Below are 24,039 nucleotides of genomic sequence, written 5' to 3'. Positions count from 1 at the left end.
CTGCCGCATATGGCAATAACCCAGGTTGGTTTGGCGGTCTGAAAAGAGTATTAGGGATACAGTAGTGGCAGCCAGGATTCATATGATTGTAAAACTGTGTATCAGACACTAGGGGGAGATCAATGGGAAGCAGTAACAACTAGATATTAACATTATCGGCTGCCAGAGTGCGGGAGAGAAATAAAAGCCGCCCAGTGTGTTCGAGGCAGCGATGAGCGCGGCCGTCCCCAATGCATTTGCTCGTATCACCAGCAGATGAGCGACATAGTGAACAGCTTTCACCCCCAGGGAACAAGGTCGGGCAGGGGGAAAAACGCTCAGTGTGTATATATTTTCCCCATCATCGTGCACCATACACCCCGGGCATAATTGCCCAGTGTGTATGGACCTTTACTCTACCTCATGTTGACTAGAAATCCCTGGTTGCTGGTGCACAGTGCATTAAGGTCTGGCTGTGAGTGTGCGCTCCCTGTGCGAACGCACGCGGCACTGCGAATGGACCTGAATAAGCTCCATAGATTGTAAGCTCCACTGGGGCAGGGACTGATGTGAATGTTCAAATATTCTCTGTACAGCGCTGCAGAATATGTGTTCGCTATATAAGAAACTGGTAATAAATAATAAATAAATAAATATTAGGCACTAACAGTGCATGTTTTAGTCCTATTAATGCTTGAGCACAATAACAGTCAAAATAACAGTCCCCTGTTCTCAAGTATTGCTATCCTTAAGACCTGGCCTGTTAGTTTGCCTTGGGAGCCATGGTTGGGTACCTCTTGTATAGGCTGTATCAAACATCTTCGACTATTAAAATACATGAGTAGGCAAGTGATGGTTACACTTTTCATAAAAAAAGAAACAACTAAACATAATAGAACCAATAAGAAAACAGAACTAAACTTTCTAAGCAGCCATCCTCCCACCTCATGATAAGGCTCCTGTCTCTTCTTCCTGGCAGCTTCTCTCTGGTCCAGTGCACCGATTGAGCTCTCAGAACTCCATACTCTGCAGATTCAGTAGAAGAAGCTGCTACTCTGTCCTTCATACTGCATGTTGTGGTGGAAGCTTTAGTGTATTATATACTATTGCTACTGTGGACATATTTTGAGCCACTGGCTAAGAGGAGGGGGGTTTCCAGGGTATCTACTTATGCTCTAGCTGGTGCAAGAACATAGATGACTATGGACTTCTCTTTGCGGAGCTGGCGTGTGAGGGATCAGACACGGATCCTCCCAGCATGCACCGCGGCCACCAGGGACTTTCCCGTACTCTAAATAGGCCCATACACTTGTCCGATTTGGGTCTGATTTCACCTGGTTCCGAGTCGGGCGGAGATCGGGCCCAAATTGCATGTGTCCGACATCTGATCCAATGTGCGGTTCCTTCGGACAGGCTGCACATAAGATAAATCGTTTGTGCAGCTGTACATATGATTTTAGCACCCGCATCGGATCCCTGGGCCAGGAAGCGCTGTGCAGAAGCAGGGCCGAAACTAGGGTTTTCGGCGCCCGGGGCAAGGCAGTCATTTGGTGCCCCCCCCCCTTTTGTGAAAGCATACCTCCCAACTTTTGAAGCTTCGTAGTAGTGATGCTGCTGTGCGCCGGATGCGCGCCGAAATTTTCGGGGGGCGTGGCCTAATTTGGGCCGTGCCCTATAATCGCGGTTCTCCCGCGAGGCCACTCCCCCATTTTGCCGCTATGGGGGCATGACCCAGAGGCTCTGTGAGCCTCTAGCCATGCCCCCAGCCCCCTGGCTGCGGGAATAGACGCTGTGCGCATGCGCACAGCGTTTATTCCCCGCTGCTTAGCAGCTGACAGGGGGGACCGGACCAAATGACGCCTTGTCCCTGGCGCCGGAGACCCCCCCCTCCCCGCACAGTCCTCTCACCGCCACGGCTGCTGCCCTTCTCCTCCTCATCCCATGCTGCTGCTGTCCGGGCTGGGTCACGTGGGGCGGCGGCGGACAGCTGGGTGTGGCTCTCCGGGCTTCCTAACTCAGCCTCCTCTCCTCTGTTGAAGCCGCAGCATGTGAGGCAAGAATGGTGTAGCCGCATCTTACTTTGACTTCGTCCGTCTCCTACTAGCGCTGCGGCGGGAAGCGCTGATGACTTCAAAAAGACTTGCCGGACGCTGATTGGCTGAATTCAGCCAATCAGCGTCCGGCAAGTCTTTTCGAAGTCATCAGCGCTTCCTGCAGCCGCGCTAGTAGGAGATGGACGGAGTCAAAGTAACATGCCGCTACAGCGTCTACACCTGTCACCGGACCTCACAGCGCCCCTCACCTCCAGCGCCCGGTGCGCGTGACCCCCCAGCCCCCCCCTAGTTACGGCCCTGGCAGAAGAGACGCGCTCCCAGCTCTGCAGTGGTCGGTGGATGTCTGGCAGCAATTTAAAAAAAAAAACACATTTGAAAAAATGGGCGGCCACTGATTGGCTGAGAGAGGTCTTTCAGCCAATCAGCATCCGCCCATCCGAATAGGAGGCTGCTGATTGGCTGAGAGAACTCTCTCAGCCAATCAGCTGCTGACAATTTATTGCATGTAAAAAATGGCACATCAAGTGCCAGATCGTATATGAGCCTCCCAGGGGGCTGCCGGGGGAGCTCAGGGGAAATTGGGACCCACTGGCTTATATACAAGATGTTTAAGTTTATCCTTCCCATATCATGTGGTCAGTAACATAATGCCGGGTATAACCCCCCCCCCCCCCACTCTAAGCAAGCCATCACATCATAAGTGTCAGAACCCTTTCACTAACATCAAAGTCGGTTCTCCTTCCTCCTAATGACTCGCCTGGTCCCCTCATGCTGTGTGTTTAGTGTCAGACTGAGCCCTCAATCCATCTGCCACCCCCCTGACCTCCTCCATAAAACATAAGAGTACATTAATGACTCATATAAACAGTGCGGAATGAATCTGTAAGATGTAAGAAGAGATCAGAGGGATAGTTCACTTTAATCAATAAAGAGTAAAAAAGTACCAAGCAGGCCGGCCCAATCCATGTATGTAAGGAAGGGGTTCCCAATCTTTTTGATTCACGGCACCCTAGAGAATCAGAATTTTTTTTAACGGCACCCCTAGGTCCCAAAAAAATTAAGTAGATTGGGTTTATATGCGATTCTTAACGGCAGTTATGTGGTAAAGGGCAGGATTTGCTTCTGTTTGTACACATTCTATGATTGGCAGCCACCAGCGCTGGTTTTGCTCATAAATAATTAACCATTAATAATTTGAGTTGGTCCTGGACCACCAACCCGCGGCACCCCTGCATGTGTCCCGAGGCACCCCAGGGAGCCGCGGCACACAGTTTGGGAACCACTGATGTAAGGAATTACACAGCCGCAAGGAAACGTCTGTGCAATTCAGTCTAATTACAATTCTAACACAGCAGGTAGTGTCTGTAGGAGATAGACCCCTCCTGTTAGCATTAGCGGGGGTTTCAGTTCTGCGACTGATGACGCAGCCTTCGGAACACCATCTGAGCATAGCTACTTGCCCACATTTCAGAGGAGACTTTCAGCTGTGCTGGGGGGGTATCATGATCAAGCCCCCCCCTATTACAGAAAATACCGCAGGTTATGTGGCAAGTTCTGCGCGCCTGCCCATATTGTAGAAGCAGCAATCATTTGCAATGTAAAACCAACCTGATTTTGCCTAAAATATTGGCAGATCCGCAGAGCTTCCCGCACACCATGCACGTCTAGTTAGTACATATTGCCCATGAAATGCTTTGGAAATGTACGGTATGCTCCTGGGCATAGGCGAATCTAGGGGGTGGTCCGGGGGTGCACAGGACCACCCATTAGCCCATTTTGTAGCTGAGGGATGGGCTCAGCCCCGTGTCTCTAGCCCTCTGGGAACCGGAGATACGGCCAGGCAAAGCTGGAACGTTTTCCCTATAGGATAACATGGGACCCGCTAATTCCGACCCGCACGCAGTTCAACGGCTGCCAGTTCCCCCTTCGGCATCACTGAAACTCGAGGTTGATCTCAGTCGAACCCAAATCACTGGGCCTTCAATCTGATACCAGGCTGGGGTTAATTAGTTCCAGGGATATTGAGGTTAAACCGGGGTTTTTTTTTTCATTTCTTAAATGTAATTTCATGACTGTTTATGTTCTTTGAGGGCAGATTTCTCTGGAACCAAACAGCCCAGTTTCACAGGACCAAAATCATTCGAAGCCAACTCAAAAGTTCTTCAATATGATACTGGTCTCATGTAAATGGGTCAGTTGGTTCCGAAGATATAGCTGGTTGGTTAAAGGGAGGTAGGGAGAGGGGAGTGGTTTTCTCTACCCCTCACACCAGAAAATGCAGGGACTAGGCTGGTGTATAAGGGGTCAGCTTGGGAATGTCCCTGCATGATCCTGGGACCATATTCCCCGGTAAATCCCTGCATTTTCTGTTGTGAAAGGGGTATTATTTCAGCACTTATGTGGCAAATATGTAATGGGCATTATGGTTTGTTACATAGTATGTAATGGGCATCATGATGTGTGGCACAATGTGTAATGGGCATTATGGTGTGTGGCCTTATGTGTAATTGGCATTACGGCGTGTGGCTTTATGTGTAATGGGTAATACGGAGTTTGCTAAAATGTGTTATTGGCATTACTGTGTATGGTCTAAAGTGTAATACCACACCCCTTTTTGTAATGCCACGCCTCTTTCCCATGAGGCCATGCCCCCTTTTACCGCGCGGCTAAGCCGCGCAAAGGTCCCCCTGCTATTGTGTCTAGATCTGGGACCACCCATTACCATAATTCTAGATTCGCCTATGCTCCTGGGCAGTGACAGGGAGGTGGCTTAGCAGACGCACAGAGATAATGGGCATGCTATGGGTTGTCACCAGCGTGTTTGTGAAAGCGGTTGCAGAAAGAGACACTTGACCACCATGGGCTGGTGCGATGAACCAATGATACCAATCGGTATTTCCACTTTTATGTATAGAATAGAATCAACTTTATTGGCCATGTATGCTTGCGCACACTAGGAATTTTTGTGGATTACAGTGCAGCATAAAGCAGGGATAAAAAGGGGGGGGGAACACATTACATATATTACATAAAGACATTACATGCATTTAATTTCTAGCTACAACTATGGTGGTCAGGTCGCCAAGTAGGGACACATTGTTTGGCTGTTGATATTGGGATTGCATTCGCTTTGATTGGATTGTTCAGGTGATGGACGGCTAACGGAAAGAAGCTTCTTGCGGATCTGGACATTTTGACAGGGATGGACCTGAACCGTCTTCTGGATGGTAGGATGTCGAACAGGTTGTGACCGGGATGCAGCTTGTCCTTCGCGATCTTCTCAGTGTGTTTCCTTACCCTGGATGAGAACAGATCCCTTATCGGGGGGGAGGTCGGTCCCTATGATCCTTTCCGCATTCTTCACTACCCTCTGCAGTTTTTGTTTGTCGTTCCCGCTTGCGCCACCGTACCAGATTGTGATCGAGGAACATAAGACAGACTCCACGATGGCGGTGTAGAATACGCACAGCAGCTCCTGTGGGATGTTGAATTTCCTGAGTTGCCTCAGGAAGAACAGGTGCTGTTGGGCCTTTTTGATGTTTGTGGTTATGTTTAATCCCCATCTTAGGTCGCTGGACATGGTTGTCCCTAGGAATTTGAAGGAATCAACCCGCGACACCTCTGCGTTGGCTATTGTTAGCGGGACTAGTGCATTTGGTTTTTTCCTGTAGTCGACCACCATCTCAACTGTTTTGGTGGGGTTTAGATCGAGGTTGTTGCTGCTGCACCACTGTGTCAGCTTCTCCACTACACGCCTGTACGCGGTCTCGTCACCATCCTTGATTAGGCCGACGATAGTGGTGTCATCAGCGAATTTGATGATTTTCACTGACTGCTCAGCTGAGGTGCAGTCATTCGTGTAGAGAGAGAAGAGCAGAGGGGAGAGGACGCATCCTTGGGGGGCTCCAGTACTAATTGTTCGTGTGCTGGACGAGAAGGCGCATTTGGATGCATGCGTGTACCCCATGGAAGGGCCTTGTAGCGCCATTTGTATAAAGTCACAGATATGTTATAGGGAGAGGTATCAGCATATGTATAGAGAGAGGTATCAGCAGTAGAAAGAAAGAAGTAATAATGCCACTGTATAGGTCATTGGTACGACCTCACCTAGAGTATTGTGTTCAGTTCTGGAGGCCATATCTCCAGAAGGATATAAATACATTAGAGACTGTACAAAGAAAGGCAACTAAAATGGTGCATGGCCTACATCACAAAACGTACCAGGAAAGACTAAAATATCTTAATATGTATAGTTTAGAGCAGAGAAGGGAAAGGGGGGACATGATAGAAACTTTCAAATATATCAAGGGTTTTAACAAGGTACAGGTGGGAGACATTCTTCACAGGAAGAGGAGCAGCAGAACACGAGGACATGCACTGACACTAGAGGGAGGAAGGTACAGGTGGGAGACATTCTTCACAGGAAGAGGAGCAGCAGAACACGAGGACATGCACTGACACTAGAGGGAGGAAGATTCAGGGGAAATGTGAGGAAGAATTACTTCACAGAAAGAGTAGTAGATAAGTGGAATAGCCTCCCATCAGAGGTGGTAGAGGCAAATACAGTAGTACAATTTAAACATGCTTGGGATAGGCATATTGATATCCTTACAAAAAAATAAGGATCAAATATGGTTTGAGGTAACATGTTTAAAAAAGGGGCAGACTAGATGGGCCAAGTGGTTCTTATCTGCCGTCAAATTCTATGTTTTTATGTTACCGCAGAAGGCTGCGTCCGACTGGAGTTTTCATGTATCAAAATAAACGTATTGCCTCAGAGAGAATACAGTAGGGCACAGAGAGAATAGGGCGCAGTTGAATACAGACATTCAGGGCCGGTGCAAGGCACCGGAGCGCCCCAGGCGAGTCGGGGTGGGGGCGCCCCGGTGCCGGGGGGGAGGGGGGTGGTACCTGTGTAAAAAAATTGCTGCCCCGGCGTCCCTGCAGTGCTGGGGCGGTCAGGGGTGTCCTTGCCGTAGGGGTACCTGCGGCGCCGTCATGTGTATAAAGCTGGCTGCGGCCGGCGGGGTCCCTGTAGTGAATAGCAAATAACTAGCGCTATGCGCGCGGCGGGGGAAGTGCTAGTTATTTGCTATTCACTACAGGGACCCCGCCGACCGCAGCCAGCTTTATACACATGACGGCGCCGCAGGTACCCCTACGGCACGGACACCCCTGACCGCCCCAGCACTGCAGGGACAGCAATTTTTTTTACACAGTTCGCTGGGGGTGAGGGGCGAACTGCCGCCCTCCAGGTGCCGGCGCCCTAGGCAAATGCCTAGAGCTGCCTAGTGGTGGCGCCGGCCCTGCAGACATTATATAGAGCTTACTAGCATGTTCAGGTTTAATAGAGTAAAATACTAATGTGTCTACGTAAGAAAAGATCTGCTACAAACTCCGATCTGTTCTCTCCATTCTATCCTGCTGGGTACATGGTGCCTTTCACCCAGATGCCTCACGCTGCAATGTCATTGTGACATCACATCAGAGATTCCCGGGCAGGAAATAGCCGCGGGTATTTTGTGATGAAGCTCTCTTTATCATACATGGAAAGTGACAAGTAAATCCCTTACAGATGTGCTTCAGCCAGAGATCCAGAGACCCCACAATCCACATGTGCCCCCAGAAATTCCAATAAGCTACTAACACCGGGAGGGAGAGAACATCAGAGGGCTACACAAATCTTCTTACTAGCGGGCCACCTGTCTAATGCAGTTAGGACGCTGCTTAAAGGCAACCTGGAACAGCCACGGCTTTCATAGGGCGGGGAATATATTGGGAATGTTTTCTGTTATAAATGGCTTACATAATAGAATCTGTGGCTTTTGGTGATTTCCTCTGCAAGGAAACTGCCCTTTAGAGGTTCTATCCCACTGACTTATAATTTCCGTATGCGACCTTCCCGTTTAGCGAGGAACACATGCGCCTTATTCCCGGGACTTGGCTGTAAGCTGATAGAATTATATGATTTGAATGCGTTTCTGACATCTGGCGTCCCCATGCTCTCCTGAAATACCTGGCTGATTATGATGTCATAGATCACTGTGGTGTAACCTAGTGCAGCAGTTCTCAGAGCCCCACACAGGTCCCGTTTTCCAGGTCACACAGCAGGTGCGCAGGTGTATTCATTACTCACTGACACGGTTAAAAAAAATCCACAGGTGGAAGTAATTGTGTCTTTTGCAATTCTGTGATGAGACCTGGAAACATGAACTGTTTGGGGTCCTGAGAATCGCATTTGAGAACATGTGACCAAACTTAGGAACTTATTCTGGTCCACACGCAATGCTGCGAACTGGGTGTGGACTAAACCCAGCCCACCGCCCACACGCCCCCCCCTTTCGCTACGAACCCCTGCACGGCTGCGATTGGATGATTTGCATAATCATCCATTCCCTGCCTTGGGTGCGGGGGGGGGGGGGGGAGAAATTATTTCTCCAGTGCTCCAGATGTGAGACACCTCTATGGTGTCTCAGACCTGTGAGATCACGGGGGACCGAACCAATTAGAACAACCCCCTTAGTCCTAACAGTCCAGGTTTCAAGGATCACCATGCTTAAGCAGAAGTCTCTTATTAAGGGGGATATTCAATCACCTGCGAGCATCTCACGTAGGGGAAGATGACCGCCAGGCCCTATTCAATGCTATCTTCCTCGACAGCATTGAGCAGGGGATCTCGCAGAACGAGCCCGACATCACAAGCAGTCGTTGCTTTCCTGCCTTTAAGTCACTTGACTCCTAGATCTCTTTCCTCCTCAGTAGTTTCCATTATAGTACCCTTGATACTATATTGAGCTTTTGGGTTTTTGAGTCCCAAGTGCATAATTTAGCATTTTTTAGCATTAAACTGTTGTTGCCATGCTCTTGACCAATTCTCAAGTTTACCTATATCATCAGTCATTTGATTTACCCCTCCTGGTGTGTCTACTCTGTTGCATATCTTTGTGTCATCTGCAAAAAGGCATACTTTCCCTTCAATACCATGTGCAATGTCCCTAACAAAGATATTAAAGAGCATTGGTCCAAGTACAGATCCCTGGGGTACTCCACTGGTAACATGTCCCTCCATAGAATGCACTCCATTTACTACAACTGTCTGTTTCCTATCCTGCAACCAGGTTCTTATCCATTTAATTGTTTTATAATCCAATCGCACACTTTCAAGTTTATTTAGCAGTCTGCGATGTGGGACAGTGTCAAATGCCTTACTAAAGTCTAGATATGCCACATCTACAGCTCCCCCTTCATCTATTATTTTGGTCATGGAGTCAAAAAAGTAAATAAGATTTGTTTGGCATGATCTCCCTGCAGTAAAACCATGCTGTTTTGGATCCTGTAAGTTGTTTAATTTAAGATATTCCACTATTCTTTCTTTTAATAGTGTTTCCATTAATTTCCCTACTACTGATGTAAGGCTCATTGGTCTGTAGTTACTTGCTTCTTCTTTGCTTCCGCTTTTGTGCAGTGGAACTACATTTTCTCTTTTCCAGTCCTCTGGAACTGCACCTGTATCTAGTGACTGGTTGAATAAATCTGTTAATGGCACTGATGAAGGCACTGATGAAGCCGCTGATGTGGAGAAGGGGGGGAAACGCGTCATCACTATCAACGTCACTTGCTTACCACTAGAGCCGGGGATACCGACGCTGGAGCAGGGAGTCCTTGAGAGGGCTGCGTAATTGGGAAGACCAGCAGCCGGGGACCCGCTCCAGGCCAGCTATCTCTCACCCACAGTGGATTACAAACACGCACCCTTCTGCCTGCATCCAAGGGAGCTCAAGTACTGGGCAAGTTATGTTCTGTGCAAATTTGGCTGAATGATTGAGATATCGCAGTCCTACTAACAATATCAAATTGCCTGGTTGTGTCTAAAGGCCCCCATACACTAGGGCGACTTGTCCTGAGGACAAGTCGCCCCCGACTTCCCCCTGAGCTTCCCCGGCAGCTCCCCGGGGGAGCTTGATAAGATTGGCACTTGATGTGCCATTTTTTACATGTGATAAATCGTCTTGATTTATCACATGTAAACCCGAGGAGCAGGGGGGGCTGCAGAACAGGGCTGTTGGTGGGGGGGCGCTGCTAAGGCAGCGTGCAGGGGACGCTGCGGGGGACAGTGACAGAGCCGGTCAGGGGGAGGCGGGAGCTGTCAGTGCTGGAAAAAAAAGCCCATACAATGAATGGGCAGCCTGTGATTGGCTAAGCGCTCTCTCAGCCAATTGCTGACTGGCTGAGAGAGCGCTCAGCCAATCACAGGCTGCCCATTCATTGCAGGGGCTTTTTTTCCCCAGCGCTGACAGCTTTTCCTGCCCAGCTCTGTTACTGCCAACTCTGTGTCCCTTGCAGCGCCCCCTGTCTTACTGGCAGCGACCCCCCCCCCCCACATTGACGGCTCCCGGCTCCCTGCGGAGGTAGTACAGGCGGGGATCGCAGGCGTCGCAGAGCAGAGACTGTCGGCGCGGCGGGAGAATAGAAAGAAATCGTATTCAAAAGACCGGGCGGCCGCTGAGCTCAGCCAATCAGCGGCCGCCCGGTCTTTTGAATAGGATTTCTTCCTATTCTCCCGCCGCGCTGACGGTCTCTGCTCTGCGACGCCTGCGGTCCCTGCCTGCACTACCTCCGCCGGGAGCCGTCAATGGGGGGGGGGGGGGGCGCTGCTAGTGACAGGGGGGCTGTATATAAAGATATGTAGGATCTGAACATCGTGGGTGCTAAAAAGCACCCATGATGGCTCAGATTCCGATATATCTTATGTTCTGCAGGTCCGACGCCATGATCCGATCCAATGCGCGCGGGACCGCGCATCAGATCAGATGTCAAACACATGCGATTTTGGTCCGATTTCACCCGATTTGTCGGCTCAAAGGGCCGAAATCGGATGAAATCGGCCGAATATCGCATAGTGTATGGGGGCCTTAACCCAACTAAAAGGTGTGACTGACTAACTTGCTTGCAATTTGAAATAACTGCTTGTTTGGGTGAATTTGAGAGTTTTTTTCCCCAATTACCAGGACATTTATATCAGAGTATTGAGTATATTACTCACAGCCTCACCTAGGAATAACAAGCATCTGAAAGCCCAGCTGGGTGATTACAATGGGCTCATTAGCCAATATATTTTAACCCTGCAGGTTACAGTTAAATGGTTTGGAATTTTTAAAGAATTTATATGTTTTTTAAGAAATTCTGTGTACACAGTTTGTGATATTGTTCTACCGGCCGGTGGTATTGTGTATTAAATTTATTTTGATTAAAAAATTATAGTCTATAATTATAGTCTATAAGCGCCAGTGGCGGATTCAGGGGGGGGGCACCCGGGCACGTGCCCCCCCTGTCATTTATTTTGTAGCTGGGGACCAGGGTTTTCCAACGAGCCCAGCCCTGTGTCTCTAGCCCCCCGGGAACCAGAGATATCGCCTGGCAAACCTGTAACGTTTTTTCCCCATAGGATAATATGGGACCCGTCAATTCCGACCCCCACCTGGTTCCGACGGCTGCCAGTTCCCGCCCTGGCATCACAGAAGCTTGTGGTTGATTTCATTCAATTCCAAATCGCTGGGCCTTCAATATGATACCAGGCTGGTCCATATCGGTCAATCGGTCCCAGAGATATTGCATGTAAACCGATTTCTTTATTTTTGAAATGTAATTTCATGGCTGTTCATGTTTTGAGGGCAGATTACTCTGGAACCAAACGTTCCAGTTTCACTGGACCAAAATCATTCAAAGCCCACTCAAAAGTTCTTCAATATAATACTTGTCTCATGTAAATGGGTCAGTTGGTTCCGAAGATATAGCCGGTTAAATGAGATAACTGGTTAAAGGGGGGAAGGGTGGTTTTCTCTTCCCTCACAGGGACTAGGCTGGTGTAAAAGGGGCCAACCTGGGAATGCATTTTCTGGTGTGAAAGGGGTATTATTTCAAATAGCCGGGACCTGCAGTGCTCTGAATAAAGCCAGGCTCTGACACTGTCAGTGGCTATCACTTCTGCCTGGCGGCGGCTGTCCCCCATTTACCACGAGCATGTATTCCCCCTTGGCAATGAGCATGTAATCCCACATGGCAACGAGCATGGAACCCTTGGCAATGAGCATGTAGAGAAGCAGCACTTATTTAGCATAATTTTTAATAGGCATTATGGTGTTTGACATAACACATAATGGACATAATGGCGTGTAACTTAACGTGTAATGGACATTATGGTGTAAATGTTTAATGCGCGCCTTTGGTGGACAATGTCCCTGTTTATGAAGTGTATTGTGAATTTTGGCTTAATCTGTGTGGCATTATGTGAATTCTTGCTCAATCCATGTGGCATTATGTGAATTCTTGCTCAATCCATGTGGCATTATGTGAATTCTGGCTCAATCCATGTGGCATTATGTGAATTTTGTCTCAATCCGTGTGGCATTATGTGAATTTTGGCTCAATCCATGTGGCATTATGTGAATTTTTTCCCAATCCGTGTGGCATTATGTGAATTTTGGCTCAATCCGTGTGGCATTATGTGAATTTTGGCTCAATCCGTGTGGCATTATGTGAATTTTGGCTCAATCAGTATGGCATTTTATGCATTTGGCTCAATCCGTGTGGCATTATGTGAATTTTGACACAATCCATTTGGCATTATGTGAATTCTGGCTCAATCCGTGTGTTATTATGTAAATGTTGGCTCAATCCATGTGGCATTATGTGAATTTTGACACAATCCATGTTTCATTATTTGAATTTTGGCTCAATCCATGTGGCATTATGTCAATTTTGTCTCATTCCATTTGGCATCATGTGTAAGGGGCAAGTATAATGGGGTCTAGTATTTTGTTGTATAATGTGTAGAAGTTGTATATGGTGTTGACAAGCCCCCTGTTGAGTGGCCACACTACCTTTTCCCGTAGCGCACCTTCGGCGCGCACACAACTACATCCTTCACTTTTGTCACCATGGTGGGACTGCATACTTTAAATGCCAGGGCCTATTTTTAATTCCATTCCCACCCTCTCCTGCCACTCTCTTAGCATGTACACTGGCACCACTAACACTGCCCCCCACCCTTTTTTATCAACGTGCCCCCCCCCGTCATTTTATCCTGGATCCGCCCCTGATAAGCGCCGTTTACTTTCTTTTGTGTAAGTGTTAATGGCACTATCAGCACATCTTTTAGTTCTTTTAGTATCCTTGGATGCATTCCGTCTGGCCCCATTGATTTATCCACTCTCAGTCTTGAAAGTTCTGTTAGGACTTTCTCCTTAGTACTTTCATCTACCTTATTTTTATGAATGTGGTCCCTTCCCTTCTCCTTCTATAGTGAATACGGAGCAAAAATAATTATTTAGATGATCTGCAATTGCCTTGTCTCCCTCCACCAAATTCTCAGTGTCTGTCCGCAGTCTTATTATTCCTCCATTTGATTTTCTCCTTTCACTTATATACTTTTTTTTATAAAGTTTTGCTTCCTTTATCTACTGACTGAGCCATTTTCTCCTCAGCTTGTGCCTTGGCACGCCTGATCACTTTCTTAGCCTCCTTGCATCTGGCAAGATATACTTCTTTGTCGTTATTATTTTGAGTCTGCTTGTATGTCCTAAAGGCCTAATAAGTACACACTAGACACTACCTGGTCAAGAATCATCTCCAGAGTTTTGTGCACGTTGCTAGGGGTTTCAGGCTTGTTGCCAGGGGTTCATTCTCATTGCCAGGGGTGGGATCAGAGTTACCAGAATCCCAGCACTTCCAGGTAATGCTTTGTGTTGTCCTTCCTTGACAGATGCTAGAGGTCCACATCATAGAATTTAAAACATAGAAACATAGAATTTGACGGCAGATAAGAACCATTTGGCCCATCTAGTCTGCCCCCTTTTTACCCTTCAGGTAATCTCAACCCTTTTTAATCCTTATTTCTTCGTAAGGATATTCATATGCCTATACACATCTGTCTCATCATAGCTGCCATTTTTGGAGGGACATTTTCAGCAGATTCCAATGCGCATGGCCAGATCACATGGAATCTGCATATCACAGGTGCCCGCACCCCAAGCCACCGTTTGGCCTTATTCATTAGTACCCTATGTCCAAATGATATTTCCGGCTGTAATAATATGGGATCCCAAATGTACTTTCAGCATTAATGTGTGTAAAAAAAAAGTATATACAAGTAGGTGGCACTTATATAGCCCACTGTCTGCCTGTGCATCTTATTCCATAAATAACTGTCATGGGTTTGAAAAATGGCAGTTGGGGGCTGCTTGGCTTGTAGTTGATCACTTTCCACTTTATCTGTTTTGAGCTTTGTACATCTGGTTTCATCTGAAGTGTTACCTTACAGTACAAGTGTGGAATAATTCATGCGCTTCGTCCTTCTGTGCAGCCCCTGATGGGAAGCAGCTCAATGAATCAGCTCACACCATAACTTCCGCCTATTCCCCGCGAGCATTCCACCTTCTAACTGCAGCACAAAACCATATGCTCTGGTGTCTGTCCTATGTTAAAAGGCCCCGCTGTCCATAGAATACATTAATGTCCATGATATATACCATGTCCCCCTTTCTTGTTCTCCGAGTGATGGCGCCGGGGGAATCCTTGGTTCCTGTTCCCTGCATGTTATACACACATGTGCTCATTGACTATTATTATTAGTGTGGGTGGTTTGATCACCCCCCCCCCCCCATTCCAGGGTGGGGACAGGAAAATGAACAGGCCAAGGGCACTGCTATTACAGGCCTGTGATTCACAAGTGTAATGTAGACCTGTCGTCGGCTGTCACTGCAGGAAGACCCCATTATAAATCAGCCAAAGAGACAGTAACCCACCAACCAATAGCAGCATCCGATACCGCCATCCAGACTCACCTAGGCAGGTGCTGAGTTGCTGACTCTTATAACAGGGGAACTCAGAGTGCCTCGTACAGTGGTTCATTGTCCAACTGATGGATATTTCTGTAACTAATCTCCGCTTTTACCATGGGACGCTCGGACCCTAGTTCTTTGCCTTTGTAGAACACGCCATAGCTTATAGTCAGAACCCAGTTTCATAAGTCACTCATTAGAAAGCGATCTTAGATGTTTCTACCCCAGGAGAGAGGGATTTTCTTGGCTTAAGTTAGAATATTAGAACAATTCTGGCATTTGTGAACGTGTTACACAATGCGGAATCCCTTGGGCTATGAGATCACCCATATCATCGTTTCTTTTAGGTAAACACATAGCATTTGATTGGGGCAGACCAGTGAAACACTGTTAGAAATAGCTTATACTAGAGATTAAGGACATTAAACAATTTAGCTGTGTTTGTATATTTCACGCTCTTAATTACAAGACATTGAACGTTACGGAAATAGATACCTGACAGGTACAGGCGGCTGGAAGACTCATTAAATGTTCGGCTGTGCTGCGTAATTTGGGAAATGACAAGTTTCTTATTGGAACCCATATTTAATCACAGAGCAGACTGATACGGACAATTTACGAGCGTAATTTAGAAAACCAGCACCTGGTATTCTCAAAGCCAAAACCTCTTTATGGACACAATTCCACTATAAATGTTATAAAACACCTGCATAGACTTATTACAAATGTTACAGAAATATGGAAAAAAGAAACACACATTGCTTCGTTTATGACCGGTTTTCGGTACAGCTTGTGGCGATGAAGTTTCAAGACTTTTACTAATTGCATTATTTGACATCACAAAAGTAACCTGAGCAAGCCTAGCAAACTAGAAATAAAGGAACTAATTCGATTGGCTTGCAAAAAGCAAAATCTCTCTAATGGGCAAAACCATGTGCACTGCAGGTGGGGCAGATGTAACATGTGCAGAGAGAGTTACATTTGGGTGGGGTGTGTTCAAACTGAAATCTAAATTGCAGTGTAAAAATAAAGTAGCCAGTATTTACTCTGCGCAGAAAGTGGGGTGAATGCACTAACATTCGCCACCTCATATCGCCGTATTCTTAATAATCGCATATGCACTACTATATCAGATTATTAATGCAAAGGACAGCTCTTCCGATAAGAACTGTCCTTTGCAATGCGGCTCCGGTGCTGGACTTCCTGGTCTGAGACCCAGGAGTCTCTCTGCGCATGCGTGGAGTGACGGTGCCGGCCGTGGGGCATGCTGGGAGGGATCTGTGATGGATCCCTCAAACAGCGCTGTGGAGAGAAGCCCATAGGATTGAAGACCACCTTTCATATATCTCTATTATTTAAATCAAACCTAATAGCAACTGCATTCATCACGTCTAAACAAATATGTATTAACCCTTTGAGTGCCAAGTACATTTGTCAAAAAAAGGTGTGAAAATTGGCAAGCAAACATTTGTATCCATCACGATGACCTGTAATGTTTCCCTTATATAGGAAATATAATCTACAAAAAAAAAAAATCATTTGAATTTATATAACATATGTGAGCAACGCCGGCATTTTTAGCGGATATTTTGAACCTCTCTTGGCCCTCAAAAGGTTACAAAAATGTTTCTTACATTTTTGGCCTAGTTGGGATGATATATATTTGACGACCTGTTTGTTTGCTTGATCACAAACTGCCTAATCTCATGGTGAAGAGCGGAATGCATCTTTAGATGCCTACATGTCAGAATATAGACATCAACTAAATATATTATTTTTAGGTGTGACTTTTTAGAGTTTTACGTGTTGAATACAAGAGCCCCTCATGGTTTAGATTTTAATAGTTATTTAAATTTGAACAGCAACATTACTGGTGTTTGAAGTGAAGTGCGAGTTTGGAATGATATACCGCTAGCATGCAAAACCGTTAAAATACTTTGCAGTGTTGCTATTTTTCTTTACAGTGTTTATTTTTTTACTTTACAGTGTTGCTATTTTTTAATTTAGTGATATTTTTACTTTAGTGTTGCCATTTTTACTTTAGGGTTTTTATTTGTACTTTACAGTGTTGCTATTTTTTACTTTAGTGATTTTATTTTTACTTTACAGTGTTGCTATTTTTTAATTTAGTGATATTTTTACTTTAGTGTTGCCATTTTTACTTTAGGGTTTTTATTTGTACTTTACAGTGTTGCTATTTTTTACTTTAGTGATTTTATTTTTACTTTACAGTGTTGCTATTTTTAGTTTACTGTTCTTTTTACTTTACAGTGTTTTATTTTTGGTTAATTTGCCATTTTTCAGAGATGTTTTAATGGCTTCTGACAATTTGACACTTTCTACCTGGAATTTAGCACTAATATACTTAATAACACATTTCCAAACTTTAGAGCCTTTTTGTTTAAGAGCCTTTTTGAAACATATCCAGAATCTCTATTACTTCAGGCATATTTAGGACAGAGGGATACAAATCTACCAGGCCTTACTGGCTATATTGTCAGAAGCCACCTAACCTAGCGGTATGTTTTGGACAGTGGGAGGAAACCCAAGAATGGAGTAAATATACAAACTCTGCGCCCCTTTGCGGTACTCAAACCCAAGACCTTAGCACTGAGAAGTGGCAATGCTAACTATAACACCAACCATGCAACTGGAATGAATATTATCTTTGCGTTTTCATATAAATGAGGTGCTAATGACTGCATATGGTGTATTGGATGCAGGGGTGACAGTCACATCTTCCTTCTTCTTTGCAGATCCCACGTTTTGTGTAAACGTTAAAGTCATCAGCCAATCACAGGCTAGAAATGCCCACACAAACCACTTGAAAGAATGCGCAGAATGCCTTTTGAAGGGGAACTTCTTATCACAAAGACCTTATTATCTACTTTTTTGTAGGAGATACCAGAGAAGAGTAAAGGGAAAGTGTAAAGTGACTGTGGACGTATTGATAGGACTCAGACCTGGTAAGACAAGGGCAATGTAACAGCTCCGTAATGTATGAGGTACAAGAAGTCCTGAGCTACACTGTGAGGAAAGGCAGGAATTGCAGAGAAAGACGACTCTGGGATAATGCAGATAAAAGACTGGTATCGTCTGCTCAGTGTCCAGGATTAAAGGGTTTGCAGAAGGCATTATTAGGGGCTTATTTCTTACATCATAGTTCACAATCCCCCCTCCGCGTGTAACATGGAAGAATAACAGACATTGCCAGCGATTATAATCTGGGAATTTAATAACAACATTTGTAGGGGCGGTTATAAATATACATGAAAATTCCCACTATGCACACATGCTGCCTGTGTGGCTGGGAGCAGGCCGGAAGCTATGGATATATATTTAGCAAGCAGTAGTCTATGACAGCTCTGGTTGTGAGCAGTGAGGTTTAGGGTCAGGGCCTTGTGCTCTACTGCATCTGTGCACTGGAGTTTAACCACTTTGTCCATCCTTGGAGACAAATTCAAGAACCGCCGTTAATGATTTATGTTGGGACGGCGAATGATTTATTGAGCTTTGGGAGGTTGTTACGTATCTGGATTTAGAAGCTCTGTGACAGGCGCTGATAACAAAGTACAAAAAAAAAGTTTTTAGAAGATCCTTATGTTTGTAAAATCTGCCGTGGAACATGGAGAACAATCGGACTTCAAAATCAACGCAGAGAAATGAGAGGTTTTACCATTCAATATTAAGTCCCACGGACAGGAACTTCTCATTCAAACTAAGGGGGTAACCTCACAAAGGGTGAGATTTACTAAGCATTGGAAAGTGATAAAATTGAGAAAGATAAAGAACCAAATAATCGGGTCCTAACTGTCATTTTCAAACACAGTCTGTAATGTGACTGTTAGGGGCTGACTGGCTGGTATTTTATCACTTTTTCAAAGCTTAGTACATCTGGCCCCTGATCCAGTACTTGACTGCACAGCCGGGCTGACCTCCTCGCAATTCTGGGAAATGCAGGGCTAGTATAAGGCTGAGGATAGGAATAGGAAGGGCAGGGCTGAGAAGCCTTATACCAGCCCTGCCCTTCCTATTGTATCTCCCAAACCCACACCCCTATTTGTGATTCAAGAATATGTCAAATCTATGTGGTTTTGCTGTTCTCTCTCTCTGGATGCTATATCCCACTATCTCCAAATCATATTGCTCTCTGAATTAAGTTTTTTTTTTTTTATAAGATTTAAATGTGAATCAACTATATAAAAAAAAATGGGAATCAGCACCTCATAAGCAAAGACAGATATTGTTCAGGACACAGTAGAGTTTGCGGCACATCTTGAGTTAGTTAATGATTGATTAGGTCTCAGATTAGATCTGATGATGATAATACATGGTGTAAATTCAGATTTTGTTTTTGGTTTAATGGCAGGACCCCTGCCAGAGAAGGAGCCGCATCAAGTTGTTTCTTTTTCATTTTCATAATAACCAGCATGAAGATAGTATGTCCTGGAGACCAGGGTACAGCTCTGCTTCTGGTTCCATCACTAGGAATGCAGCTATTGGCCTCTTAAGATGGGGGTGTCATCATCTTTGTCCAGCCTTGTCCCCTCTTCTGTCGACAGTCATATCCCCCTTCTGGCTTTGTGGCTGTCAGTCTCAGAAGTGAGGTTCCACGGCTGGCAGCAGCGCTGCTCTGTACACGCTGCACTCCCTTCATGCAGATTGCCAAAGCCAGCTGGAACATGCAGATTCGAGAGAACCGGGACAGGCGGTCCACGCCACTATCGGTGTACAGTACGCCCAGTTTATGTCAACCAGCAACAGCTGGGGACAGAGACCTGGTTTTCTGGGAAGGGCCACGGTACCGACCACCTGACTTCAGGAAAGTGAGGGGAGGAGGTGGTGCATTGTCTGCCCAGGGATGGGGCAGACGGAGCTGCAGCTCCAGGCCAATACATAAAAATAGGCCCATCACCATGGCAGCATGATGATCACCACACGGCCACATGGCTGTAAGTATTAGAATTGCATTTCTATTTTACACATTTATGCAATTTTTGTACTTTATAAATGTAGGGAGACATTGAGGTGTACAGTGGGCTCTACATGTCGGCATGGCATTTGCTTCACCTCCTCCATTTCTCATAACATATACCTTCCAACTGTCCTGATTACAGTGGGACAGTCTCGTTGTTTTGAGACTGTCCCACTGTCCCTCTGGTGTGTGGCAATGGATCGTGGGGGGGGCAGTAGTGGGGGAGCCGGAGATCACTGCTGCTCTGCTCTGTAGAGATGGGCGGTTCGCGAACAAAGCAGATCTTTTGGACGGATCCCATAAAAGACTGAGGGAGCCGCCGATCCCAAAAAGGTGACCCGTCGTTCTTTTACTTTCAGTTTCGTTTACAGTGCATTTGCCTGAGCTCAGCACTGCCACCTGTGGCAGCTGAGTTGTACTAACTCTGGAGACTGAGTTCAGTGCTGCGACTGCAAGAAACAGAAAGAATAACAAGGCTGCTGCTGCTGCTAGGGATGGCCATCGGTGCAGACGCCATCGATGGTTGCCACCGATGGCGATTCTGCACCCAGCCATCGATCAGTGTTTTACTCAGTTATGTATGTTTTTATTTGTTCAGCTCACTGTTTTAAAAAAAAAAGTTTAAAAAAATGGCAATAAATGATTGTAAAACAAATTATGCTTCTTTTTTATCAAATTAGCCCTTTTTTCAAAGTGAGCCGAGGGTCCGTCCAAAAGATCCGGATCTTTTCACGGAAGGATCCGCTGGATCTCGGCTTGTCTTAGTGACCCATTTTGCCCATCTCTACTTGTGCATGCCACCGCCACCTCAAGCCCCGCCCCAGGTTCTGATTACATGGTTTAAAATGTTGGGAGGTATACATAGTAGGCCTTGAGTACTTTCAGCTACAGACCCATGAGGTCCCTTACACTGGCCCTGGTCCTATGAATTGAGGGTGTGAGATCTCTGTGCAGCACAGAAAGGGTTAATCTCCGCAGCTCTCGCTCATAGTTACATTGTTGCTGATTGCTGCAGAAGCTGAGCTGGAAGCAGGAACCAGGACCAGCTGCACTAATTACTCCTGTACATAACACAGTATCAGGGCCATTGGTGCCCACTGCTGCCCAAACAAGCAATGACTTATTGTAAACATAAGTTGGGGTAGAGGAGGCGGGGCCTAAATTATATTTCTCCACCTGGGTCCACAAACCTCAAACTCCACTACTGATCCCTTCCTACACCAGCAGTAGGGGGAAAGGATGGCTCCTAACTGGTTCCTCAGCCTACGCTGCAGCAATGCGATGGTGCACCCGCCTCTGCTGGACCAGGAGATGGGACCCACCACGGAACGCTGATTCTGCATGTTACAGGCGGCTGAATCTCGTGAGTCTGATCCTGACCGGCCGATGTCAGACAGGAGAGTCAGAGCCCGGACAATTCAGTGCAGGCTTTGGTCCCTGTAGAGCAGCTACAAAGGGGGAGGGCACCAAACTCCAACTTGCCTCTGGGCGACCGGGATGAATTTACCTACCTGATGGGGAACCACTGGTTTATAGAACGTTGTCAGATAGCTCATTGGTCGTACATAGGGTGGCCAATCCCGGGATCGGCGGGATCCTGGGATTTGGCCTAAAAAAGTATGGGATTTAAATCCCGGGATTGGATTATCCAATCCCGGGATTTTCGGGATTAGACTGCGCATGCGCAGTCTAATGCCGGGCAGCGTCTGAGCACTAGCTCAGACGCTGCCCGGCTCCCAAATACTGACCCCTGCGTGCGGCGATGCGTAGCGTGACAGTAGAGGTCACGCTGCGCAGCCTTCTGCTGTGCACGCCCCCTTCCAGTCTCCTCCGCACGTCGTCTGGCTGGTGCGGCCTGGCTGCTAAAACGGAGGTGCACGAGCCTGGAGGCACCGTGCACCTCCGAACCCACTCCCGGCTGGCCGGCCGCCCGCTAATGTAAGTAAATGTGCGGGTCGGCCGGTGTGGGGGTGGGTATGTGTGGAGCAGAACTGTATTAGGGATGCCAATCCCGGGATCCTGGGAATCCATCATTGGTATTACAGAAACATGGTGTAATGAGTCGCATGACTGGGCATTAAACATGGAGGGATATACACTCTACAGGAAAGACAGGGAAAATAGAAGGGGCGGGGGTGTGTGCCTATATGTAAATAATAACTTAACATCATGTGAGAAAAATATGAGCACAGACCTGGAAGACGACAACTCTGAGACAGTGTGGGCAGAGATAATCGACAATAATAAGAAACCAAAAAACAAATTTATAATAGGGGTATGCTATAGACCACCAAATATAAATGAAAGGGAAGAGTCTCTTCTTTTAAACCAAATCAAACAAGCTTCAAATCAGGGTCAGGTATTAATTATGGGGGATTTTAATTTACCCGACATTGATTGGGAAAACGAAACCGGTAAATCAGCAAGAAGCAATGGGTTCTTAAGCTTACTTAAAGACCAGTTTATTACACAAACTGTAGAAACTCCAACTCGTGATGAGGCGCTCTTGGACTTAGTATTAACAAATAACACAGACTTAGTTTCAAACACAAAAGTAATTGAACAATTAGGGAATAGTGATCACAATATGGTTTCACTGGAAATCAACTTCAGTAAATTACATCAAAAAGGATCTGCAAAAATACTAAACTTCAGAAAAGCGAACTTTGAATTATTCAGGGAAGCCCTAACAGGAATTGGGTGGGAAACGGTTATGGAGGGAAAAAATGCAGAGGAAATGTGGGATACTCTAAAAAAGGTGCTTGATTCACTAACTATTGAATACATTCCTAAAGGAACTAAAGGTAAATTCAACAAAAAAAAGCCACCATGGTTGGACAAAGAAGTAAGGTCAGCTATCAACAATAAAACCAGAGCCTTTAAATTCTATAAAAATAACTTGAATGAGGAGGCGTTCGCAAAATACAAGGAATCAAACAAAACTTGTAAAGGGGTAATCAAAGCAGCTAAAATATTATATGAAGAGTGCATAGCCACTGAAAGCAAAACCAACCCAAAGAAGTTTTTTAAATACATAAATAGTAAACGTTTAATTAAGGAAAACATAGGCCCACTAACTGATACTAGTGGAATAAGTGTTACTGAGGACAAGGGAAAAGCAAAACTGTTAAATGAGTTCTTCTCATCAGTGTTTACTAAGGGAGAGCAGACTGTGGAACGAACAGTTACCACAAACGGGACAAATAAGCCAGATCTCATTGTGGATTTCACGCCGAAGGAAATAATACTGAGGCTAAGCAAACTCAAAACAAATAAGTCACCAGGGCCAGATGGGATTCATCCGAGGGTATTAATGGAATTAAGGGATGAACTAGCTACCCCTCTACATTATATCTTTAGCAAGTCACTATCGTCAGGTATAGTACCAAAAGATTGGAGAATAGCAGAGGTAGTGCCAATATTCAAAAAAGGAAAAAAGGAAGATCCCGCTAATTACAGACCCGTTAGTTTAACATCAATTGTGGGTAAACTATTTGAAGGATTTTTAAGGGATGGTATCCAGGAATATTTAGATCATCACCGTCTACTCAGTACTAACCAACATGGGTTCGTGAAAAATCGTTCATGCCAAACTAATCTACTAGGGTTCTATGAAGAGGTTAGCAAAAACCTCGATAATGGAAATGCTGTAGATGTGATTTTCCTAGATTTCGCTAAAGCATTTGATACTGTCCCACACAAGAGATTGATTAATAAAATGGAGAACCTAGGATTGGGTGAAAATATCTGCAGATGGGTAGGGAATTGGCTATGTAATAGAGAACAAAGAGTGGTTGTGAATGGTGCCGTATCAGATATGATACCGGTACTAAGTGGAGTGCCCCAGGGTTCGGTTTTGGGGCCCATTTTGTTTAACATTTTTATTAACGATATTGGGATAGGGTTACTCAGCAATGTATCCATCTTTGCGGACGATACAAAACTTAGCAAAGTCATCAAATCACCAGAAGATGTCACCATGCTTCAAAATGATCTTGCAATTCTAGATGAGTGGGCAAAAAAATGGAAGATGAGGTTCAATGTAGATAAATGTAAGGTTATGCACCTTGGGAGACACAACCAGTGTGCAAGTTACAACCTTAGCGGAGAGGAACTGGGTAATTCCATACTTGAAAAGGATCTGGGAGTCCAAATAGACAGCAATCTAGGATGTAGTGCCCATTGTAATGTA

This window comes from Crinia signifera, chromosome 7 (assembly GCF_055691185.1).
Source record: "Crinia signifera chromosome 7, ASM5569118v1, whole genome shotgun sequence".
Taxonomy (NCBI): domain Eukaryota; kingdom Metazoa; phylum Chordata; class Amphibia; order Anura; family Myobatrachidae; genus Crinia; species Crinia signifera.
This window is presented reverse-complemented; position numbering follows the sequence as displayed.